The sequence below is a fragment of the Equus asinus genome, chromosome 16, assembly GCF_041296235.1.
Source record: "Equus asinus isolate D_3611 breed Donkey chromosome 16, EquAss-T2T_v2, whole genome shotgun sequence".
Classification (NCBI taxonomy): Eukaryota; Metazoa; Chordata; class Mammalia; order Perissodactyla; family Equidae; genus Equus; species Equus asinus.
Genome location: NC_091805.1, coordinates 21,454,287 through 21,480,757, shown reverse-complemented (window position 1 = coordinate 21,480,757; position 26,471 = coordinate 21,454,287). Strand labels below are relative to the sequence as shown.

Sequence of the window (26,471 nt, the reverse complement as noted above, 5' to 3'; positions counted from 1 at the left end):
ACCCTCATGTGGGAACATGTGCTTTGGGTACTTTTTCAAGCGAGGACTTGTACGGCTCTACCTCATACATTAATTCTAGCTGTAGTAATACTTTGGGAAGGGAATATGATCCCAAAATAACCTCCAGAAGAAGCGTGTCATGAAAGGTCATGGCAACGGGGGCAGAGGGTGTTGGACAGAAGAGTTCTAAAAATAGGGAGCAGGAGATCAAAGAACCAGCAGCGGTGAGGAACCTTTTTTGGCTTTGACTCACAGAAGGAGACGGCAACTCTTCCCAGCCTGCTCATGCCTTCTGCTCGACCTGCCACTCACACCCCACTTGTGGAACTGCAAGGGGTAGGAGGATGGCGAGCTGAGTGCTGACAGCCTTTAAATCATTTTGATAAAAAGTGTATTTATATAATGCTTAAAAACATGTCAAAATAAGTAGCATTATGGAGATTTTTGCCTTACTCCCATATTCCTAATATTGCAAGGAAAGTCTAAACATTTCTGGTCAAGAATACTTAATTTCAGCTTTCTTCAGGACCAGATTTTTAGTTGATTTTTCATTGTCTCACTACATTGTACCTGATGATTAGGTGTTTGCAAAGCCAGGCATTGAATTTCCTGTGCATGCACTAGAAATTGGGTCGGCAGGTTCAGCCACATCAGCATTCATCAGCCACTCTGTGTGTTCTGTGGGAATGGGGTGTGGGCATATCTGGCGGCCATTGAAGAAACTGATTATTTTAGATGTGCTGTCCAATACCCTCCCCCTGTGAATATAGCTTTGATGATAATGAGGTGGGTAGATTAAGACCATGTTAAAAACATGAGCCTCTTGAATGAATTTTGGCCGATTGTGTTTGAGTGTATGTGTGGTTTTGTTTTCTAATTCCATAAACTGCAGAATCAGAAAATCTGGGATGAATCTCATAATCTCTCTAAAGGTTGATTTCCTCAACAGTAAAACAAGCTTTTTGACATTTGGCTTAGAGACAATAAATGTGTGGAAGTGCTTGCAAACTCTACAGGGCTGTACACATGTCCCTTTGAAATCACATGTTACCAGAGAACCAGTCTATGTGTTCAAGTGGAATCCACCCTTTCTTATTCAAAGAGGCTTCTTTTCATTCATTCCAAAACTATTTACTTCACTCCAGTATGCACGGGACTGGGCCAGACACCAAGAAGCCTTCAAAGATGAATCCTACCCAGATCCCGCCCTCAAGGAACTTAGGGTCCAGGGAGACAGTAGACCATTGAGAAATGCACTGCTTGGTTTTGTAGATTTAGCTTCAAGTGACTGCATAATGGAGCATAGTATCACATTTAAAAAGTGGTTTAGCAGTCACTCTTAAATATTTAAATAATAATGTAAGTGGTAATTAACATGCATTAGTCTGCTAATAGATTAACATGTATGCCATTAGTCAAGAATATTGAAAAATGCATGTGAAAGCAAAGGTGTCTTGACTCAAGAGAGGCAATCTGGGGTACTGCGGTGGTTAATGATGAGTGACAGTGTGCTAATCCCAGTCCTTGTTGAGTGATCAATCTTCATTAGGCTCCCCAAACCCAAATTGACCCAAAAACAATTGATTCTGTCTGGCTCTAAAGCCAGTCTCTCCATTTGTTTTGATTCAAGTCTTTCTCAACCTGAATCCAGGAGTGAAATGCCCTTTTGTTTAACATTTTAGTTGCAGTATAGTTAACAAATCTCTGACTTTATTCTAAAAACAGAGACAAAGTTGAGATTTCTCCAGGAGACTGGAAATCTTAGTATTTATGTGAGGGAAAACAGTTATAATCCTGAAAATCATCTAATTTGTTGTCAATTTAATGAAAATAAGGTCTTTGGCTAATACAATTTCCAACCATTTGAAAAATCACAACAAAATCTTACTCATAAAATTCTAGCTTAAAGCACATTCTCAGTCAGAATTATGGCTTCAAAAATATTCCTTGAATAAAAATATTAAAGGTCTCCTGAAAACATGGGATGTGATTCTGATCTCTTCTCCCAGTGGAAGAAAGCTGCTTTGGAGATCAGAAATCTCCCAGTGTCCTTTTCAGCATAACTATGAGGGCCTGTACATTGGTCTTGAGTCAACCTCTCCTTCAGGCATTACCAGGTTTAAATCCATATGAGAGATATTAAATATGGTCCTCAGGAAAAAGAAGCTATTGAGAGCTCAGGAAAGAGGAATGCTTCATTTAGTGCTCAGAATAATGGTTGAAAACTATTGGGGGACCTGTGGGTGCTAACACTTAGCTAATGAGTTCCATGGAATGGTGGGAAGAGAAATGTAAATACTGTGTGAGCGACAAGTATAACCTCCAAGTGAGGATGCTCATGGTAGGCACAGAGGCCTGGGTTACCAGATGAGGGCAAAACAAACAACATCCAGGCACACTCCTCAGAAGGTCCACCACAGAGTCCAGCAGGCTGGCCCCAACTCTCCAACCTGCGAGCGCTCTGCCTAAAATGCCTCAGGAGAGATCTGTGTTACATAAACAATTACAAGCTCATTATGGCTTCTTGTGGTGCCTCAGTTGCTCTTGCCTCTCCATAAACAGTACCACCAATAGAGCCTCAGGTCCTGGATTCAGTCAATTCATACAACAGATATTCATCGAGCCTCTAGTCTCTACCGTCTGCCAGGCACAGGGCGCCTTTTCATGCCTCTGACCTCTGCAGGCATATGATGGGACACCTTCTACTGGTCAGATTAGCGACATATCCTTTACAGGTAGCTTCTGGGCCCCAGTGGCTTCTGGCCTCATGTTCACAGTTAGGACCCAAGTTACTCACTGGTTCTCACCAAGCACCCTAGATGTTTTCAGGAGGTCCCAGAAGTTTTCGTCTTGAATTGGCTGGTGATTATAACTCTTTCAGAGGATTGATTAGCTTGAGGAATAAAAGGCAGGGTCAGGATTCATTCCCTGGCTTTTCTGGTATTTACTGCTGAATACCAAACTACTCCAAAACTTAGTAACTTAACACAGTACTTGTTGAATTCTATCTCATGGATTCTGTGAGTCAGGAATTTGGGCAGGACTCAGCTGAGAGGCTCTTCTGCTCCTCCTGAGGTGGCTCAGTCACCAAGTGGTACTCTGATGGCAGATAGGCTGGTTGAGAGGATCTAAGATTAGATTTTACTCACAGGTCTGGCATCTTGGTGGGAAAGGCTAGAAGTGTGAGCTCAGCTGGGACTGTCTACATGTGGCCTCTGCTGCACTGCAGTCTCAGGGTGATCGGACATCTTACATGGAGGCTGGGCAAGCATCCCAAGAGAACCAGGAGAAAGCTGCAAGGTCTTTTCTGACCTAGCCTCAGAAGTCATGTGGCAATACCTCTGCAACATTCTATTGCTACAAGTGAGTCATAAGGCCATCCCCGACTCAAAGGAGGGAAATAGGCTCCATTTCTTGATGGGAGGCCACATTGTAGAAAAGCTTGGGAAATGTTGTTGTGGCCATCTCTGGAAAATACCATCTTTTACTTTGGCTTCTAACTGTGTCTCACTTATTTATTGCTCAACAGCCTCTGAAAGCCTGATTCTTGTCTAGGAGTCAGTTACTGGGTTCACTCTAAAGCCAAGCTTCTTTCCTCCCTTCTTTCCCTTCTCCCTAGTCAAGATGCCCACTCCATCGAAACCTCCCACAGACCGCCTAAAAGACAAGGCAGCATAGATAGGTTCTTAGTTGGAACCAGCAAGGTGACATAGGTCAAAGCGGAAGGAACAGTCGTGACAGGAAGAGTTAAGGGAGGCTTCATCGAGGAGGTGACCATTATGTCGGACTTTGATGGGCAAGTAGAATTTTGACAGATTACAAATAGGGGAGAAAGTCATGTCATTCCTACATGAGCAAAAGCACAGAAGTGTAGAAAGGTATATTGTATGAGGAAAAGCTAAGGCTGCTAACGAATTTGAGCTTCAGCCACTAAAGCTACTGAGAAGCCAGGTTTTAAAGTTGTGTTTTAGGAAGAAAACTCTGGCCGCAGTATGGAAGTTGCATTGGAGGCTTTGGGGAGAAAAGATGGCCAGTGTGTGTAGGAGGTAATGTAGTATCCTTTTGAAAGGAAAGGAAAGGGCTTTCTTTCTCTCCTGATCTATAAGAGAAGCAGTAGCAGTGACTCCTTCTCTAGAGATGATGGCTTGACGTGCTACAGTTCATCACTGGGCTTGGACCTTCGTTCAGCAAAGACTTATCCAGATGTATTTGGATTGGATACTTGGTAGACTAGTCATTCCCCTGGGATTTCATCCCACCCACTCTCCCCCTTCCCAGTGAACCTATGCCTCAGCAGTCCTGGAAACCTGCCTTCAATTTCCCAAGTCCACCCCAAACCCTTCCCTGGGTAAGAAGATGTAGACTTTCTGCTATTTCTTCCATCATTCCCTCCAGCTCCCCTTGCTTGCAACCACACAGAACTTCTCACCATTTCCTGGCATGCCATGCCCTATCACACTGCCACGTCTTTGCTTATGATCTTGTCTATGCCTAAAGAGTTCTATCACCCTGTTCTCCAGCAGGAAAATTCCTAATCATCAGTTAACACCCAACTGAAATGTCACCTCTGTGAAGCATGATGCAGTAGGCCTCTGCCTTCTGGTCTCCCATGACATTCTGTCTTCTATTATAACATCTGTTCTTTTGTAGTGTCATGTGTATTTCATGTTTATTTTGTAGATTAGACTGAGCCCCTTGGGGAAACAGACCATGTCTTATCATCTTTATATCACTACTGTCTCTCATATAAGTGGGTGATTAGTAAATGTTACATGAAGGAAGGAAGGAAAGTAGTAACTCATATTGGTCTGTGTTTCTAATCTAGAAATCCCGACCCTCTGAATGAGCAAGTAGTTGGTACCATTCTACGCAGTACAGTGGTGTTTGGTATGCTCAGAAGAAGCTGGGTTTCTGTTGACGTAAGGTTACCAAAGTAATCTGGGAAATCAACCGGTGGAAACCAGCAGATCGTGGAGTAGTACAGCTCTAGTCACAAACCTTGTTTATTTCTAACAGTTTCTCAGAGGTATTGTGAATAGCCCAGTTGCCGTATCTCTCACACCCAAGCAACTATTTAAACACAATTTCTTGCCTGGTTTCAGAGTTGCAGAGCAGCCCTATGTAGTTGCCTGGATTCATCAGTAACGTTCTCTTTGCTGAAAGGCTGACATTCATGGGTAGTGTAGGTCATTGTCAACTTCTGTGGTCTCCTTTTAAAACCTAAGGTCACACATTCATAAAATCCTTCCTGACATAGTGTGGATAATAGCAGGGAACTCAGCTTACACATATACTAAGCCCTAAAGAATGCTCCGTGGGCAGAGCTCAGCTTACTTGGAAGAACTTTGTTTGCACAGGGTTTCAGAGCCTGGGTATATGGGATGTTTTCCCTTTTACCAAGAACCCTGCCGTGAACTGCTTTATATAACCAAGGCACTGCTAGCAAGCTGGTGGTGGGGTTTTCTCTATGGCTAGAGCATATCGACTGATGCTGTATGTGCCCTCTCAAGCCTCAGATTAATGTAAATGTGCTCATGGAGAACCTTGAAACTGTACTTTTTTATTACATCCTTGGGATGTTTGCTGGGCTTATGAAACAACAGTCTGTAAAGGTGTAATATTTTGCATCCTTCTGAGTAAAATGTTCTGATTTAATTTTATCCATTAGTTAGCACCCACCCTGCCTCTCTCACTTAATTTCAGTTTCAGATCTTTTCACCTCTAAGGTGACACATATGTGAAAATAGTAATTTTAAAGCTTATAGATTGTGGGTAATTCATCCCAACACCAAATAATTCTCCTCTACGGTGGGCCTTTAATACTTGAGCTCCTCTATTCCATCCAAGGATCACTAAGGACTTGCAGAGTAGCTGGTGAGGTGAGGTGAAAGGAGAGTGGACTTTGGACTGGCCACAACTGGTTTAGTCCTAATGCTACCACTTATCCATGTGACTGGAACCTCTCTGGGCCTCAGCTTTTCTTGGGATCAATCCCTCATCATAGATTTGACGTAGATGAAATGAGGTAGCCCTTAGAAGATGCTCAGTAAAGATTGGTTTCTGTCCTTTCTTCCTGGACAGGCCAATAGGACTGGGGAGGACAAAAGAAGTGGAAACTTCAAACTAAAGAGTTAGGAAACAGTGTCAGTTGGGCATATCTAAAATTAGAATATGTAAATATGTAAATAGGATCCAATTGACAGTAATTTAACTTGCAATTTTCCGGGAACACATCCATTATACCAGGCGGTGCCAATTTTGTGATTCTGTAGCTACATTTATAATCATCATTATTTTAAAGGGCCCCTTGAGTCTATAGCTTCTCTAGCATCATAGAAATTTCTATTGTAATAATTAAAGGTCTGTTGGTTCCAGTGAATGGAGCCCCAGCCCAAGTGTCAGTAATATAAAACTTATCTATATTTACAAAGTATTGCTGAATCATTTCTCCAAGGAGACAAGAATAAGTTCACCCCACTGAAATTTAATCCATACGATTAAATGAGAAATAAGAGATTTAGCTCTTAAATAAATGAGAACTGAGTATTTTCAGAATGTCTTCTTCTGTTAAAGCCTGATCAAAGACACTCTCTATTCTCCTAGCTCCTCTCTTCATCTTTGATTCCTGAAGCTTTTGAAATTTTTGAAAGTAAATAATTTAAAGCACAAAGAAAATACTATAGACATTTGGCTAAATATCAAAGAGTCAAACTTCCAGAAAGCAAGAGAAGAGATAACAGCCCTTGATGATGGAAGCAGAGGTTGAACATCCTCCACGTTCTAGCTCGTGGTGTAGATCTAATACAAGAGGTCTAGCAGGATTAGCACCACCTGGGAACTTGTTAGTTGTGTGAATTCTCAGGCCTCATTCCAGAGCTACTGGAGGAAAAACTCCGGGGTTGGGGGTGCTCAGTAGTCTTTGTTTTAACAAGCCATCCAGGTGAGTCCGATGATGGTAAAGTTTGAGAACCATTAGTCTAGAATAGATTTTGAAGAATAGAAGAACATAACCTTCAGGGTGTCATTGTTATAAAAATTTTATTCCGTACTTGAAGAGGAACAAAAAAGTTAGCAGTAGGTATAGTCCTTAGATAAACATACCTTGAGACCCAAGAGCTTTCTGAAGGCCAATACCACTATGGAATGACAGTTTCTGGAAGACTCTCAAAAGGTCACTTTTCATAGCCTCCCACATGAGTACAGACATATTTTAACTGCCAAAGTTGGGTTATAACCTACGAATGTTCTGTGGAACTAGTTCCATGAAATAGTTATGTACAGAAGGGGTTTAATGCCCAAGTATTTTTAGGGTAATCTGGGTTACACAAAATGAAAAGAGTTGCCTTGTTGAGAAGTCTTACAAGAAGAGAACATGTTTAATTTTGTGTAATCCAGGGCTGTGCAGGACTTCTCAGAGCTTTTAATATGTGAAAGTGTAATTATGAATTTCCAAAAGATGATATTCTTTTGTGTATGATCGTTCTTTCAGTTTATAATGTTTCTCAAACCTGTTTGGCTATGGAAACCTTTTTCTCTGGAGCCTCCCTTGCAACCAGAATTCTGCAGAATCTTCTTTGGGAACTGATGGTTTGAATTATAGAATGATAGAATTTCTGGCTTGGAGCTGTCTCAAGAAATCAACCGGTTGAGTCCCTTAGTTCTGAGCGCTGGCTTGTCTAAAGTCACAGAGCTAATGATCCTGGAGCCACTTCTAACCTCTGGTCTGTGCTGTTACTAGCCTGTGCAGATATGAGAATCTTTTTCAAACATCAAATTTCATGAATGAACACCCACCTCCTATACACACATACATGGATGAAAATAGGTAAAATGTTTCACAGCCGTCAATTAGCAAGTGGCTTCACAATGGGTAATGCCACAAGCTTTGGAGTCCGATTCCAGCTTCATTATTTACTACCAGCATAACTGAAGGATGAGTTATTAAACTCTAAAAATCTCAGTTTCTTGTGTGTAATATGGGGATAACAACGGTACCTACTTTCTGGGTACTAATAAGAGGTAAACAAAATAATCTCTATAATGTAGCACTCTGCTTGCCACACTGTAATGCTCAATAAATGTTAGCCACTGTTTTATTGATCAATTTAAAAAAGACAACATAGACAAAAGTTACAACCAAATCCACAATGCTTCTAAAGAATTTGTATTTTATTAAATCAAAATGGACTGGACATGCGTTTGGGGGAAGGAAGGTACAAGACATTATTTATTCATTCTACAAAGTGTGATGTATAAATCATTTTGCAGATCCTTTGCAGTAACTCTGCAACATTTGGGGTTTACCAACTACAGGTTAGGAACCAACGGCCTGTATCAATCTATTTTTGTCTAAAAATAGACTGTCTATTTTTAAAAACATTTACACGAGGAGAGAGCCCTCAGCCTTCTTTGCTCCATTATTCCTGTGTTTAAATTCCCTTGCAGTTAATTTTTTATGGGTCTCTTTGGGCATGTTCAAAACCCATTTCCTCTAATCTAATCTTCTGCAGACCTGAACAGCTGGTCAGCATCAACAGTAACATTTTATTTGGAGTAAAATCTCTTCCTCAAGCAACCACTCTACCAATCAATTAACAATATTGTGTGCCCAGAATTTGAGTAAACGCCTTTGGAAAGATAGAAGACATTTGAAACCTCTGCTGTCACTTCAAGGAACTTACAATATGGTTGAGGGAACAAATTTATCATTTAAGACTATCCAAGAGTTACACTGATGGTACTGGTTAAAAATGCAGTTGATGTTCAGAAAAGGGCAAAATCAGTGTGGGAGAATCTCTGCAAAGCTCCCTGGAGGCGGAAGCATGTTTAGTGCAAACATACTGATTTAGGAATCAGGATTTAGGTTCTAATCCAAGATTTGAAATAAATTGACTCTGTGACTGTGGACTAGATCTTAACTTCTTTAGATCTTAGTTTTCTTATCTGTTAACAAACAGCTGAATCAGGCTCAGCCTGCTGCCACTTATGGTGGGAGACCTTTATCCCCAATGTGCATGTCACATGAAATGCTCACACAGCCCTCTGAGATAGCTACAATTCGTAGCCCCATTTTTCAGATGAGGACACTGAGACTCAGCAAGTTTATTCACCTACCACCACGTAGCTAGTAAGTGGTTGTTCCAGCCCCCCCACCTGGGGTTTCCCTACTCTGGCCTCTTTTCTCATAATTACAAGGCCAAATTTCTCTTTTGAGGGGATGGGAAAGGGTTCAAGCTGGACCTTCTGAGATGGGTGAGGGCAGAGATTGAGTTACACGATGGGTCTAACTCAATCCCCAGAGTACATGATAATTTATAGTGTAACTCCCTGCTTGCATCCCAGAAAGCCTATAATATGAGGTTATTTCTTTCCCTAAACACCAGCGTCATAACGGAGATCGTGGAATGAGTCGCTTATTCATTAACCTTTTCTTTTTTAGGCATTTCTTTTCTTTTTCCTTTTTTTAATTGTTCAGTTATTTTTAAATTACTTTTTTTTAAGTTCTCCTTAATTTCTCGAATAAAGCTCTGCCCGTTATCATGAATATAGGAAGACTGTCTTCTCCTCACCTCTTGTAAACCCTTAGCCTGTAAATAATTACCAGTATCATATCACATTTAGATTTTTAATAAAAGGATGACTACATTGATTTTCATTTGCTTCTGCTCCATGAAGAGCTCAGAACTCTTCTATCTATGACTTTTCTGTCTCTAATCAGTGTTGTTTGCCTTCTGTCCTTGGGTGGTCTGCTTGAATCTGGCCCTTTAGAGATGGAAGAGCCACTAATAGTAATTAGGAACTTTCACTGAGTGCTTACGTGGTTCCAGGTACTGTTGAAGGTGTGTTATGTTTATTCTTCATAACCACCCCAGAAGTTAGGAACTACTATTTTTCCCATTTTACAAATAAGAAAATTGATATGAAGAAAGAAATTGAGATGAAAGTAATTTGTCCAAAATTGCATAGTCACTTAGCAGAGTTGAGTCAAACTCAGTGAGCTTGGCATCAAAACCTAGGCCCTTAATCTGGCCACTCTCCTTTTGCCTTCCCCAAAGGAAAGAAGGGAGGGTCAGCTGCCTCTTCTCCTTTAGGCTGAGCTGATTTAGATGGAGTTTATTTGAGGAGTGTAGGAAGATTAATTATTTAGGCTCGGAGAAAATTAGCAGCAAGGGAGGAAATTAAGAAAGGGAACATTTTGGATAACATTTACATCTCATATGTGCCTCTTTCCCGAATGGAGAGTTGTTTCCTGACCAATTTCCCTAGTGAAAGAAGTCATTCACAACTGGGAAAAGCAGGCCCCACCGCTGGCAGGATGGGACTGCCACTGCCATCACGGTTAGCAGTGAGAGCGGGAGAAATCGATAGCTTACTGTCATTTCTAACATAGTTTAATAATTGACAGAATAAAAATTGATCCTTTAAAAAAGCAAGAAGGGCTTCAGGAAATTACTCTGTCGCTCCCTCATCACCTCTGCTGTGTCTTATTGTCTTGATAAAATCATGTGTCTGATATTTTCTTTTCTCCTGCTAACGGCAAGGCTTTAAATTATTAAAGAAGATTTTTCAGGGCCTCTGCTTCGCTGCTTGTCTCCTCTCTGCTTCGAGAGTTGGTTGACTTTTTGAGCTTCTTGGAAAGGTTCATTTTCTGTCGGGAGTCACGTCCCGGCCCTGCTTCGCGCCTGTGAATGTGGAGGGCAGAGTTTAGGCTGCTGAATGAAGCAGAGGAATGTTTGAGTGGCAGGGGAAGGGGGTTGTTGACTTTGCTTAAAATATTTTTTGAAAATATCTCATATAATGTTAGGTTTTGTAGCTCCCCCGGCTCTTCTCTGACCCCCCATTTTTAAATAAACATGTCGAATTATAGTGTGTACAGAGGAAGTTAGAAAATGAACCCCACTGTTCCTATCTCCACAGGCATCTGTGCCGGTGTGACAGGGTGAATGGGCCCTTTGGGAATTCTAAAGGGAATCCTCTAGAGCCAAATTCCTCAACCAGGGCAAGCTTCCATCAGCTGTGTAAATAGTGTGGCGATGTGTGGAGGCCACAGGCAGTTTTCTGATAGTCAGCTACTGTGCCCAGGTAGTTAAAGGATTCATGTTCCATTCTGAGGTTTGCAGGATGTCAGTTGAATCTTGTAGTCCTTGATGAGTGGGTAGGTAGAAATTTCTTCTCCAGTTTATTTAGCATGAGGGAAGGCAGTCTGATTAAGATAGGTAGAGCTGCCAGATAAAAACCACACCTAAAAGAGGGCTTCTGGGTGTCTGAATGAAGGAAATAATGGCCTGCAAATTGTGGACAGAATTGGGCACTCACTGGCAGCTGTTCATCCGCTCAAGAAATTCCTGTGCTCTGTGGTTGTTTCTTTAGCTGTTCTTTAGAACGGTGAACTTCAATGCAATTCATGTATCTAGTTTCTTTTCCCCACAACATCTGAAAGAGGGAGCAACCCTGAGGGCTATCTGTCCTTCAAGCGGTGCCATCTGCATGTGCCTATGCCTCTGTTGGGCGTTGGTTTGCAGCTGCATTAGCTTCAGCTCTTCTCCGTGCAAAAATGTGGATGCTTGCTCCAACTCCTGGATCTAAAGAAGTTGTTTGAGTTTTCTTATTCTTATTTTGCAGCCTTCATCACTCTGACATCCAATTTGTTTAGTTTGAATGAATGGGCATGGAGACAAAACAGCTGGGTACCGGCAGTCCTCTACGTACCTCCGGACGTGATGCATTCCTGAAAAGATGAACAAACCTGCAAGACTCAAATAATAGACTTACCTATTGTAAACAGCATGCTAGTACCAAACTAAAAAGGCTATAAAGTTCCTGAATTAGAGATAGCCTTTAATTGCATATTTCTAGCATTTTCTTTATGCTGATTAATTTAACTCTTTCCCTTCACCGCTGGACACATGGAGTACTGGCTGAAGTCCAACCATCATGCAACTGAGGCAAAGATTTCTCTGCTTTTGGCTTGGCCACTGTTTTCCATCTTCATCTTAATTGTATTTAGTTTATGAGACTATACTATTGATAAGAGATCAATAGTATAAGTAATTATTTTTCCATTTTCAGGCCCACTTTTATAGATATATACAGATAAAACCCATCAAGATTTTCAAATGATTACTTAAACAAGTACTCTTGTACAAAGATGGCACCATGCTGCCCAAAGAGAACAACTGTACCCGCTGTTCTCCAATTTCACCATGACCAATTTAAGTGCTATGTTTCTCCTTTCTTTAGTGTTCTCTCAACTTGCCTAAACTATTTCAGGAATTACCAAATACCAGGATTGCATGCTGTTGTGGGTATGTTTTCTTGAAGTGATCAACTTTTTGGCATTGGTCAATGGTCCAGAACCACAGGAATTGATGGAAGACAGCTTTAGAGGCAGTTGCTTGTTTTCTGTGTTCATTATGAACAAGTCTGCGTCATACAGCCAAGTCTTGCTGGGAGATGCCTGTCACCCAGGTAGATCTCAGAGTATCGTTTATATATGGTAGTTTATTCATAGTTTATTGTTCCTATATTCTTGTTTTCTTCAAAACAGTAGAAAGTTTGAACTGTTGTTGTTTTATTGTTGTTGTTTTTAAGGTTCAATGTCTTAGAGGTGTATACAGATAGTTGTGACTGAGAGTTTAATTAAGAATAATTCTTGTGAGGAGGGAGGAAATGGAAACAAATTGGGAGTTCTGTATCATTCTTTGTCTTCTGTTATCATATTTACTGGCTCCTTGTGAGGATAATCTGGTGATATATTATGTTGGACTTCATCTTCGTCTTAATATTGCATAAAAATAGATCTGAGAAATAGTGTAGTAGAATCATTAACAGCATAGACTTTGAAGGAAGACAGAGAGTTTGGATCCCAACTCTGCCACTTTCTAGCTGTATGATCTTGGGTGAGTTATCTAATCTTGCTGAGCCTCAGTATGCTCATTCATAAAATGGGGATAGTTATGCCCATCTTTCAAGGTTGTTATAGAGACTAAACATACATTTCATAAATTTTTGTGAAATCACTCAGTGTAAGCCAACCAACATAGGTTTGTTTCAAAGATTTCCTTGGTGTGGTCTGAAAACCTGTGTTTCCCCATTTCATCTTTAACGATTATTAGCCAAAAATCAATACTAGCCATAGTGGCAAGGGGATGGAGGGTGGCTGGAGGGGATAAGTATGCACGCAGACTTTGTGGTTGGACAAGGTGGGCCTGCGTGGTGGTGCCATCACTTTCTCCCTGTTTGTGGGTGGCTTTTCATAAATCAATACATTGATTGAGGTTATGGATAGATAGAGGGCTATTTCCTTCAAAAAACTGAAGAAGCATTGATCTAGCCCTTGGATCCTCATATGTTATCACCATTTATCTGGGTTTATGATGTTGGAAGGTTTTCAGAAATTGAGATCTGAGGTGACATAAACCGCCTGTTTTCTTATGACAGACATTCCAAGCCAGATAGCTGGAAATAGGAGAACGTAGAGAGGAGGTTCAAGAGGATAGAAAATTCTGATTTTCTCAGAATCTAAGCAGTAGTGAGCTGAGGAAACACATTTTAAAATCACGTGGATTCTTGCATGTGCAAGCTTTTCAGATTATTCACTCTTGGTGTCTTTTCAAAGGTCAGGACATGAGAGTAATTTGTCAGACTCTCCCATGAACGGTCTCATATTAAAAAAACACCAGTTTCTCCTATAAGTTCCCTTGTAGTATTATGGACAATGTTCAGACCCTAGAATAAGGAGATCTGCATTCAAACCCAACCTCTGCCATTTATTAGCAATATGACCTGGGATGAAAGGATTCTTAAATAACTGAGCCTCAGTTGATTTATTTGTAAAATGTATATATTAATACCTATATCAGGAGATTGTTCTGAAAACTAAATGAGAAAATGTGTTTAAAATTTTTTCAAGCTCCACCACCAAATTGAAGAGTTTGAGTAGCAGATCATCACAAGATTCTGCTGTATCCTATAAAACATAACCAAACAAATCTATGTAGCGTCACTAACGTCTGAGACTGTAATAATGAGGAATAAAAAAATTCCTGTGAAATACTTTTCTTTTTTAATGTAACACTTTCCTATGAAATACTAGGGCAGGGGCGAAGGCCAAGAAATATTTAGGTTTCCCGCAACAACTTCCCCTCCAGGCGATGGCAAGAACAAAATGACAAAAAATTTCCACTTTAGCACACAGGGCGTTTCTTCTGTTTGTTGCTTGGAAAGATTTTACATTTTTAAAAGGAAAGTTGGTTTAGCCTAAGTTCTAAAAAGCCTCCTTCAAAAAAAGTTTTAAATCTTGGAGAAATAAAAAGACCATGACTTATAAAAAGTGAGCTCTGCAGGGGCTGGCCCCGTGGCCGAGTGGTTAAGTTCGCGTGCTCCGCTGCAGGCGGCCCAGTGTTTCGTTGGTTCGAATCCTGGGCGCGGACATGGCACTGCTCTTGAAACCACGCTGAGGCAGCGTCCCACATGCCACAACTAGAAGGACCCACAACGAAGAATATACAACTATGTACCAGGGGGCTTTGGGGAGAAAAAGGAAAAAAATAAAATCTTTAAAAAAAAAGAAAAAAAGTGAGCTCTGCAGGCCTGTCAAGCTGTGACTTGACTGTGGCAGCAGAATGAAGTTTTCTTGAAGTACCACACCTTGATTCTTGGCTGAGTAGTGGCAAAATGCTTGGGGACCATCAATTTTCATTTGTTCATAATGAATGATAGAGGAAAAGTACTAAATGTGTTCTGATTAGCTATCCAATTGATAAATATTTTTTGAGGCTATCATATGTGAGAAGTTGCCAGGCTTTATAAAGTGAGGACAGGAGGAAGGCATTGGGGGTAGCTGTGCAAAGATGTGTGAGTTACGGTCTGGATCTCAAAGAAACTTACCCTCTAGTGGAGAGAGAGAGTATACATAACCCTGTTACAAGATACGGAGAGTAGTTTCCTACGAGAGTGCAAAATGTATGATGGTTCAGAGGAGTAAGAGGTTGCTTTCATTTGGGGAATCAGGAAAGAGTTAATGAAGAAGCAGGGGGTTGAGCCACATATTGAAGCATAGCCGTCTTTGGACATGTGGAGTAAGGAGGAACACAGATTCCTAAATCAAGGCCAAGGCACAGGAGTGAGTAAATGCAAGGAACACGAAGCGAAAAGAGGGGAAAAAGACTAAAAAGTTGAACCCTAGGCCAAATGATAAGGGAACATAGTATAGTGAAAAGAGCATTGACTTGGTATAAAATGGGATGATATTGCATTTCCTTGTCTCACATTTTTTTCTTGTTTTAATTTTTTTTGAAATCAAGAAGAATCTTACAGTCAATATGGATATTTAGTGTAATATTTCTTTATCACCTAAAAAGAGGTTACTGAATCAATGATATATCCATAATTGATGAAAATATTTCATAATTATAATTATCTATTTCATACACAAACAAGCTTTATAAGTTTTTTGGAGAAATAAGTAAAATAATATATGTAAAGCACTCAATAAACTTCTTATTTTTATAAAAATAGAGTTGAACTAAATTTGATAGCCAATGGAGCAGTATAGAAAGATTTCAAAAAGGAGAGAGATGATGAATCAAACTGTGACATCAAAATCACCTGCCTATGATTTCAAGAATCGATTTAGGGATGGAACCCCTCTGGGACACTGTTACAATAGACTAGGCAAGAGTTAATGAAGAGTCAATCTAGGGGAGAACCAGTGAGAGTGGATGTGACATGTGCTTTGCCTTAGAGATGCTATCAATAGGACTTGCTAGCCTATGGGGTACAGCAAAGGGAGAAATAGACATGATGGAGAGGATTTTGCTATTAACAGAAATTGAAGATATGGGATGTCAAACTGTGATTTATAAGAAAAATGTATATTTGGCCATTCAAATGACCAAACTACGTTTCTTATATATATTTGATCTTCCTCCATAGTTCCTGACTCACAGCCCCCAAAACCGTTAGAATTTTCTAAGTGTCGAGAGTGACAAAGGTGTCACTCATTATGTTAATGAAGTGACTTTTGGACTTCACCTAAGAATGGAGGCTGGTTGCTAGGAGAACCAACCATTTGATTAGAGGGTTGGAAATTTTAGTTCCACCCCGGCCCTCCTGGGAGGGGAGATAGCCTGGAGGTTGAATCAATTGCCAAAGACCAATGATTTAATCAATCATGACTATGTAATGAAGTCTCCATCAAAAAGGAAGAGGACAGGGTTCAGAGAGCTTCTAGGTTGGTGAATATGGGGAGATTTGGGGAGAGTGGCCACCAGGAGAGGGCATGGAAGCTCCGTGCCCTTTCCTCATACCTTGTGCTATGCATCTCTTCCAGCTGGCTGTTCCTGAGTTATATCCTTCCCTAATAAACCAGTTATCTAGCAAGTGAAAATATTTCTCTGAGTTCTGTGAGCTGCTCTAGCAAATTAATCAAACCCAAGGAGAAGGTGTGGGAACCTCTGATTTATAGCCAGTTGGTTAGAAGTACAGATAACAACCTGAACTTGCAATTAGTGTCTGAAATCCAAGGAGGAGGTCATGGGAATCTCCAATCTATAGTAAGTTGGTCAGAAGCACAGGTAATAACCTGGCCTTGGGACTGGTGTCCGAAGTTGGGGTGGGACAGTCTTGCAGGACTGAACACTTAATCAGTGGAATCTGATGCTATCTCTGGGTAAATAGTGTTAGAATTGACTTGAATTGTAGGACATCCAGTTGGTGTCTTGAGAATTACGTGGTGGGGGCAGGAGGAAACCGCCCACCCCCCCCACACACAAACACACACACACATACTGGAATTGGTGATCAGGAACATTTTATGGGAGAAGCAGTAAGTTTGGAAGCAAAAGTAATATGTTTGATTTGGGACACATTGAATCCTACTCCAGATGACGATGTCCAGGAGGCATTTAAAAATCTATAATTTCATTTTGGGAAAGAGATGGGGCTACAGATGTAATTTTAGAGTCATCTTCATTTAGGTGATAGTTGAAGCCATGGATGCAGATAAGATTTTTAAACAAAGGGAATATAGAGGGAAAAGAGAAGAGAATTAAGAATGGAAACTGTAGCGAAAAACACCACGTAAACAATTCATTGAAAATAAAACAGAGCAACCAGAGGAAAAAGAATTTGAAAGTTTGGGGAAGGACTGGAAAAGGACGATGATCCTGAATCCAAAAAGAAAAGAAAAGCTAGTCAACAGTGTCAAGTATAACTGACCCCATGGGCACATATTCATGGACAAATTGGTAAGAACAGATATCTCTTTTTTTTTATATTGAGATATAATTAACATATAACATTGTCTTAGTTTCAGGTGTACAACATAATGATTCAATATTTACGTATATAATATACAGCATGGTGACTTTAATTAATAATACAGTCATAGTCACTTGATGGGGATACATTCTGAGAAATGCATCATTAGGCGATTTCATCGTTGTGCGAACATCATAGAGTGTACTCACACAAACCTAGATGGTCTAGCCTACTACACATCTACACACCTAGGCTATATGGTATTAATTTATGGGACCAGCATTGTGTATGCTTTCATCATTGACCAGAATGGTGTAATGCAGTGTCTGACTGTACTGTATTGTACATTTGAAAGGTGCTAAGAGAATAGATCTTGAAAATTCTCATCCCAAGAGATACCTTTCTTGGCCCACCTGAGTTGTCCTTGAATATTTCTTGGCATTTGGCTGCCATCTTTTTGTCACTTTGACTTTTTTCCTTTGGCAGCAATTTCTGAACTCTTTCGTTTTGACCTGCATTTCTGTGGTTGCTTTAGCAGCTTTGAGTGTGCTATTTTGTTTGCTTTTCCCTTTTGCCTGTGTACTTGTGGGAAAATGCAGAGCACAGACTATCTGAGGTAGCTCCAACTGCCTCGGTACATCCAACACTGATGCTTAAGAATGTCAGAGAAAGAAATGAAATCAAGCCCACCTGGGCAAATCATTGAGGCAGGCCCCCGGTGTTCCCCTTTTATGGCAATCCAACACTAATAATAATAATACCATATGGTTTAGGATCTAAGCACAGACCTAACCCACTTCACCTTAAAATTTCCTGGAAAGGATGCTGTTCCCTGTCACAGAGAACCTTCCAACGCCTCCTCAGCGTTTCCCACTATGTTGATGTTTCTATTTCCATGTTGTTTTATGCATTAATTAGTTCTTCCTTTACCTTGCCTTTTAGAGTCCTTTAAATGAGCTCATATCCACTGAGACCAGCATAAATTTTGAAAGAGTTACTGCATAACTTATGTTGAATGCATTATATACTTGCAGACAGTAGTAGTCTTGTATTTGTCATCTCATTTTCATGTGATAATGTATTATACATCAATAGCCTGTTGGCAGTGCATTTAGTTTTAGTGTGGGAAACTTGTAGGCACAGATTTGGTTTGGTTTTGATTTCCCTGCTAATGGGGGTTGTGATGTCGATGTCCAGGAGAACACCAAATACTTGACTGTTAATGTGTCAGTTTTAAGTGCAAAAGCAGAATGGGCTTTACTGAAGAGAAAGAGAAGACATTTTTTTAGTGTTTTTCCTGTTTGATTTGTTTCTATTTTTAATAATGGGCTTGATAACTTTTTAAAAAGTGCTCTTCTTAACTAAACCAAGTTAAGACTTCCTAATGAGAGCAACTGAAAGATGTCAGGATCCTAAAGATTATACTTTACTGAGTGGGGTCAAGACTTGGGCATCTGATTTTTAAGGAGCTTCCCTAATTTTCCACTGCACACCAAAGTTTGATGACCACTGTTTTTCTGAAATAAGTTCTAGAATAAATTACAAGAAACTGAGCATAAGTAGGAAGCTATTTGGTGAAAAATGTATTTAAATTAGCTAGATAAACTAAAATCTGCAATTACTTGTAGCTTATATAGATATGTACTAAAATAACAGAGTAAAGCCTTTAAAAGATGGGCAGGTCTTTCTGAAGATTTGTGGAAGAATGGAGAACTTTCAGAAAACTGAAAAACAGCCAATATCATATCTAAATATTTTTGGAGGAATAGAAGAGATCCAGGCAACTGCAGGCTGTGTGTTTAATTTCCATTGCTGAAAAAAATGCACAGCACTGGGAATATTCTCATAATGTTGGTTTGGTAAGTAAGCGACTGTTCTTCAGCCCTACTTAGGCAGAGCAAAAGGAAATGGGCTGAAACTAGAGCGTGAGGGATTTAGGTTAGAATGTAAGAGTTTTATGAGTGGGAGGAATATTGGAACAACTTCCTAAGAAACGTTGTGCAACCTCTTTCTCTAGAGGTCTTTAAAAATAGGATAGATTTTCATGTCTGGTTTAAATCTGGTGCTGCCCAAAGGTAAAGGAAAGCCAAAGTGCTTTATTTTATGCCTCATATACATTTTGAAGACCTTTTAAGGTCTATTTCCTCATCTCAAATATTGGAAACCAAGAATTTGTGTTATAATATGGCATCATTAATTTTTAAAATATTCTTTCACCTTAAGTGAATTCTGCTTTTTAAAGCAATACATATACATGTGTGTGTGTGTGTGTGTGTGTGTTTGTTTTTGTTTTTTTTTTGCTTGGCCTTAAGTCTTTCATCTCATTTCCATGGAAAAAAAAGAGTTGCTAAGCACATGCAGTCCCACCCCACCCCTTCTTTTTCTTTTGCTTTGATTCACCATGTTTTTCATCACGTGTATACACAACAAGTTCAAATAAGTAGTCACAGGAACCTTTTCTGGCAGGCTTTGGCAAATCAAGTATATGCTATATAATGTATAATAATTATACATGGAGAAAAGAGGCAGAGGGCCCAGAAGCTCTTGGCAGCAGTGCTGTCTGGTTAGAAAAGGAAGCAAAGTTACAGAGTTTGGACATTCAGTTCTGAGACATTATTCCTGAGTCAACAGGATTTTAATTATGTATGTGGCCTAGAAGAGACATTTACGCAAGAGGAACATATTGTTGTCGAATGTGTTTGTGATTTCGCTCATGGTTCAGAATTGGAAAGAGGCCAAAAGCAATTTCTGAAGGTACGTGACTGAATTGAAGGAACGTAAAATAATGATATCTCTCCTAGCGGCAGGAAAACAACCAATATCTCTGCTTTTCCTTCCCACTTCCTAGCTCAACACACTGCCTTTTCTTTTATAATTGTCTTTTTGCGAAAAAAAATAATAAAGAAAAATATATATAGTATATTTTTCACACAACATTCATACATTTTAAATCACACTATTTAGACAGAAATAAAAGTCATTTTTAAAAAACGTTAAAGAAATAAAAGTTAAATATAACTTCATCTTTGAACATCTTTTTCTCCTATCATGATGTTGTGATCACTTAGAGTTTTTGTTTATAAGTTCATTGTGCACTTGTGTATATATTAATCTAGTTTTGGAAAAAGTTTAAAATCGACTGCACTGAACTGAGATGCTGCATGAGGAATATAGAAAGACTATTCTGAATTATGGTGGATAACTTCTCTCTGATGAATATATTAGAGGGGATGAAGGGGCTGGAAGAAGGCAAAGAATTTAGCTTTTCTGAGAGTAAGCTTTTCTTCCTGTGACTCCATTCACTGATTCATTGATTGGTTGATTCATACATTCAATATTTACTGAGCACCTACAACGTATCAATTCTATTATTTATGTTACAGCAGTAAACTTATGATTATTCTTGTTTTGTTTTAAAGTACCTTCACACCCATTCATGTGTGCTGCAACAATAATGACACTTTCTGCTTTTAATAGCTAATAGTTATTGAGCACTTCCTGGACATTGTGCTAAGGGCTTTTTATAAATTATCTTATTTAATTTTCACAGCAAGCAAATTTAGGAGGTAGGTCTTGTTCACAACCTCATTTAAATAGGAAGGAACTAAGTATGGGGAAGATAGTTCTCTTGTACAAGGTCACACACCTAATGAACTCAGGCTATAGGCCTCTGAGCCTTTTCTTTACTTTTTTTTTTGCTGAGTAAGATTCACCCTGAGCTAACATCTGTTGCCAATCTTCCTCTATTTTGTACGTTGGTCACCGCCACAGTGTGGCCACTGACGTGTGGTGTGGGTCTGCACCCGGGAACTGAACCAGGGCTGTCAAAGCAGAACATGCTGAACTTAACCACCAGGCCACTGGGCCAGCCCCACTCTGAGCCTTTTTTTTAACCCCATGCTCTATCACCTCCCAGGATTATTTATTCTACAGTTTTTGATTTCGAGATTTTCTTTAGGAGCAACTTCACAAGGCTGCCTCTGTGCCTCATTAGATGATCATTTTTACCTTTTGTTTTCATCTCTTTTACCTCCTTGAAAATACACCTGTAGTTGTCTTTAAGAAAACCATAAACTACTCAAGTCTCCAGTTATTTTAAATTTTTCATCACTTTCTTAATGCAGTCTTGATTCTCTCTAAAGCCTTATAAAGTAATCCAATCAATGTGGCATGTTTGTGAAGGTTAGTGTAAGACAAATTATTTTAGAATATAAAGTGACTTTTACCTCTAATGTCCATATAGAGAAAAACAATACTTGTTTTGAGTGCTTTGAGTAACTAAAAATACTAAAAACCCTATGAGGTTCTTTGATGAGGGAAGAAAAGAGCAGAATGTACCTAAGTGTGTACAGTATTGGTTTTCTCCAACTTAGTGAGGGATTGCAAAACAGTCTTCAGCAAACCTAGAAATGACAACCATGATTTTATAAGCATGAGAACTCGAATCATGTTTCTTTAATACCATATTATTCAGTTATACCTTCCAAAAAAACCTCCTTTTAAGATGAGCCAGATCTGCCAAACCAACATATCATCTTGGAGCAATGAAAGGTTTTAGGGTTTCCCCCTCTGGCATCTTTTTTCCAGTTGACATATTTTGAAGGTTCCCCAAGGGTAACCATTTGGTGGATGTCATGTACCTTTTAATGTGGGGCTTGCAAAAAGCAAATGATCACTTTGTTAGATCCTGGGGGCTCAAACTTGGCTTTGCTCTGTGCACCCCAGGGGTAGCATCTAAAATGGCTGGGGACATTTAAAAACCAGGTTCTCCCCTTCGTTTCTGGGCTTTACCACTTGCTAGGTAACTGTGTGATCTTGGGCAAATTACTTAAACAACTAATGCCTTGGGTTTTGCTTCTGTAGAATGGGCGTGACAACAGTATGAATCTCATAAAGATGTTGTGAAATAAGATAGCGTTTGGAAAGCACATGGCAGAGTACCTGGCCCATGATAAACACCCAATACATGTTAGATTTTATCCGTCACAATAATAGTGAGACTGCAGGTGACATGTTGAACTCGGTTCTTTTACACGACCTTCGTAGAGTTACTTGATATTCACACTGCAATTTGTAACTTCACAATGCTGGAGACCTCTAGGGTTTTAGTATTTTTTAGTTGCTCAAAGCACAAAAGATTGTTTTTCTCTATATGGATATTGGAGGTAAAAGTCACTTTATATTCTAAAATAATTTATTATACATTAACTTTTACGAACGTGCTACACTGATTTGGTTACGTTATAAGGCTTTTAGAGAGAATCAAAATTGCAGATGGACAGTTTTTGACATCTGGCTTCTGTAGCCAGGAGACGTGGTTAGTGAAACATGGGCAGCAAACGGATTCTACAGGGTCCCTAAGAGAGCGGGTAGAGCATCGTGGTAAAGGGCATAGAAGGGATTGTGAGAGGCTGGAGGTACTTGGATTAAGGGGACGGAGTTTGGCCTGTGATTCCCAAACCGTGTTCTCCCACGTTGTTAACTGTAATAGTAGGCAGGACCTGCAAGTAATGATTCCCCAGTCAAACAAGTTTGGAAAGGCCTGGGTCAAATGTGGTTAAATGGCTTTCTTTATTATAGAACCAATAAAAATCGTCAGCCTCAGTCTGGATTCCAGCCCTGCCAGTTTCTAGCTGTGGGACCTTAGGCAGATTGGCTAACTTCTTCAGCCTGTTTCCCCAGTTGGAGAATGGGGATGGTAATAGTACCTTCATTGGTTTGTTATGAGTTAAATGAGTGAAAACTTGGTGCCTGGATCGTAGTAAATACTACATAAGTGTCAACTCTTATTAATGTGGTTGAGGGAGCATAAGAAATGGTGTCATTAGATCCCACAAAACTTAACATCTTTTTTTTTTATAAATGTGCCCTTTTACTCCTTTTGCCCCCCCCTTCCCTTCTCCCCCTCTAGTAACCACCAATTTTTTCTCTGTATCTATGTGTTTGTTTGTTGTCGGTTTTTTATCTTCCACATATGAGTGAAATCATCTGGTATTTGGCTTTCTCTGTCTGACTTATTTCGCTGAACATAATACTCTCAAGTTCCGTCCATGTTGTCACAAGTGGCAAGACTTCATCTTTTTAATGGCTGAGTAGTATTCCATTGTGTGTGTGTGTGTGTCTCTCTCTATATATATGTATACACCATATCTTCTTTATGTATTCATTTGTTCATTTGTTCATGGGCACTTAGGTTGTTTCCAAGTCTTGGCTATTGTGAACAATGCTGCAATGAACATAGCGATGCATACATCTTTTTGAATTAGGGTTTTTGTGTTCTTTGGATAAATGCCAGAAGTGGAATAGCTGGATGGTATGGTAGTTCTATTTTTAATTTTTTGAGAAATCTCCATAATGTTTTCCATAGTGGGTACACCAGTTTACATTCCCACCAGCAGTGTATGAGGTTCCCTATTTGCTATATCCTCACCAACACTTGTTATTTCTTGTCTTTTTAGTAACAGCCATTCTGATGGGCATGAGGTAATATCTTGTTGCGATTTTGATTTGCATTTCCCTAATAATTAGTGATGTTAAATATATTTTCATGTGCCTGTTGGCTATCTGTATCTCTTCTTTGGGAAAATGTCTGTTCAGATCCTCTGCCCATTTTTTAATTGGGTCTGTTTGGTTTTTATTGTTGTTGAGTTGTATGAGTTCTTTATATATTTTGAATATTAACCCCTTATTGAATATTTGATTTGCAAATATCTTCTCTCAATTGATAGATTGTCTTTTCATTTTGTTGGTGATTTACTTTGCCATGCAGAAGCTTTTTAGTTTCATGTAGTCCCATTTGTTTCTTTTTTCTTTTGTTTGACTTACCTTAGTAGACATGGTATTCAAAAAGATATTGTTAAGACTGATATCAAAGAGTGTACCGCCTATGTTTTCTTCTAGGATTTTTATGGTTTCAGGTCTTACATTCAAGTCTAATCCATTTTGAGTTAGTTTTTGTGTATGGTGTAAGATAATGGTCTATTTTCATTTTTTTGCATGTGGCTGTCCAATTTTCCCAAAACCACTTATTGAAAAGACTTTCCTTTCTCCATTGTATGTTCTTGGCTCCCTTGTCAAAAATTAGCTGTCCATAGATGTATGGGTTTATTTCTGGGCTCTTGATTCCGTACCCTTGATCTCTGTTTGTTTTTCTGCCAATACCAGGCTGTTTTGATTACTATAGCTTTGTAGTATATTTTGAAATCAGGGACTGTGGTGCCTCCAGCTTTGTTCTTTTTTCTCAGGATTCCTTTGGCTATTTGGGGTCTTTTGTTGTTCCATGTAAATTTTAGGATTCTTTGTTTTATTTTCATGAAAAATGTCATTGAGACTTTGATAGGGTTTGCATGAATGTGTAGATTGCTTTAGGGAGCATGGACATTTCAACTATGTTCATTCTTCCAATCCCTGAGCATGGGATATTTTCCATTTCTTTGTGTCTTCTTCAGCTTCTTTCAACAATGTTTCACGGTGTGTGGTGTACAGGCATTTCACCTCCTTGGTTAAATTTATTCCTAGGTATTTTATTATTTTTGTTGCAGTCGTAAATGGGATTGTATTCTTGATTTGTCTTTCTGCTGCTTTGTTGTTACTATATAGAAACCCAACTGATTTTTGTATGTTGATTTTGTAACCTGCAACTTTACTCTATTTGCTTATTATTTCTAATAGTTTTTTGGTAGATTCTTTAGGGTTTTCTGTACATAAAATCATGTCATCTGCAAGCAGTGACCGTTTTACATCTCCTTTTCCAATTTGGATAGTTTTATTTCTTTTTCTTGCCTGACTACTCTGACTAGGACTTCTAATACTATGTTGTATAAGAGTGGTGAAAGTGGGCATCCTTGTCTTGGTCCTGTTCTTAGAGAGATAGCTTTCAGTTTTTCACCAGTGAATATGAAGTTAGCTGTGGGTTTGTGATATATGGCCTTTGTTATGTTGAGGTACTTTCCTTCTATACCCATTTTATTGAGTTTTTATCATAAATGGATGCTGAATCTTGTCAAATGCTTTCTCTGCATCTGTTGAGATGATCATGTGATTTTTATTCTTTCTTTTGTGAATGTGGCGTATCACATGATTGATTTGTGAGTGTTGAACCATCCTTGCCTCCCTGAAATAAATCCCCATTGATTGTGGTGTATGATGCTTTTAATGTATTGTTGTATTTGGTTTGGTAGTATTTTGTCGAGGATTTCTGCATCTATATTCATCAGTGATATTGGCCTGTAATTTTCTTTTTTTGTGTTGTCCTTGTCTGGTTTTGTTATCATGGTAATATTGGCCTTATAGAATGGGTTAGAAAGTGTCCCCTTCTCTTCAGTTTTTTTGAAAAGTTTGAGAAGCTTACGTGTTAAGTCATCTTTGAATGTTTGATAGAATTTACCAGGGAAGCCATCTGGTCCTGGGCTTTTGTTTTTGGGGAGGTTTTTGATTACTGTTTTGATCTCCTTACTAGTGATCAGTCTATTCAGATTCTCTATTTCTTCTTGATTCAATTTTGGAAGGTTGTGTAATTCTAAGAATTTATTTTTTCTCGATTATCCAATTTGTTGGTGTATAGCCTTTCACAGTATTCTCTTATAATCCTTTGTATTTCTGTGGTATCCATTGTAATTTCTCTTCTTTCATTTCTGATTTTATTTATTTGAATCTTTTCTCTTTTTTTCTTAGTGAGTCTAGCTAAAGATTTGTCAATTTTGTTTATCCTTTCAAGGAACCAGCTCTTAGTTTCATTAGTCTCTTCTATTATCTTTTTAGTCTCTTTCATTTATTTCCACTCTGATTTTTATTTCCTTCCTTCTACTGATTTTACGCTTTATTTTTTCTTCTTTTTCTAGTTCCTTTAGGAATAATGGTATATTGTTTATTTGACATTTTTCTTGTTTCTTAAGGTAGTTAAACTTCCCTCGGAGTACCACTTTTTCTATATCCAGAACTTAACATCTTTGAGGCACTAAAGATTATCTATAAAATGGGGGCAAAAATACCTACTTCCTTGGCTCATCGTGAGCAATGTAAGGTACACAAGAGGTATTGAAAAGGTAAAGCATAATACAGTATGGAAAGTATGTGGTAGCTATACAATAAATGGCAGGTATTCTTATTCTCCAGTGTCTATTATTATTATTCACTAGAAGCCATAAATGCTGGGTTGGTGGCATTGTGAGACATGAATGAACTGAATATAGAATCAGTAGAAAGCAGCT

At 39.1% G+C, this 26,471-nt stretch overlaps 1 long non-coding RNA gene across 1 annotated transcript in view; it reads left to right on the top strand.

Annotated features, from left to right (window-relative positions):
- LOC123277661 (uncharacterized) overlaps window positions 1–26,471 on the top strand; it is a 64,981-nt gene that overhangs the window by 18,035 nt on the left and 20,475 nt on the right. The gene's annotated exons all lie outside the window — the stretch shown is intronic.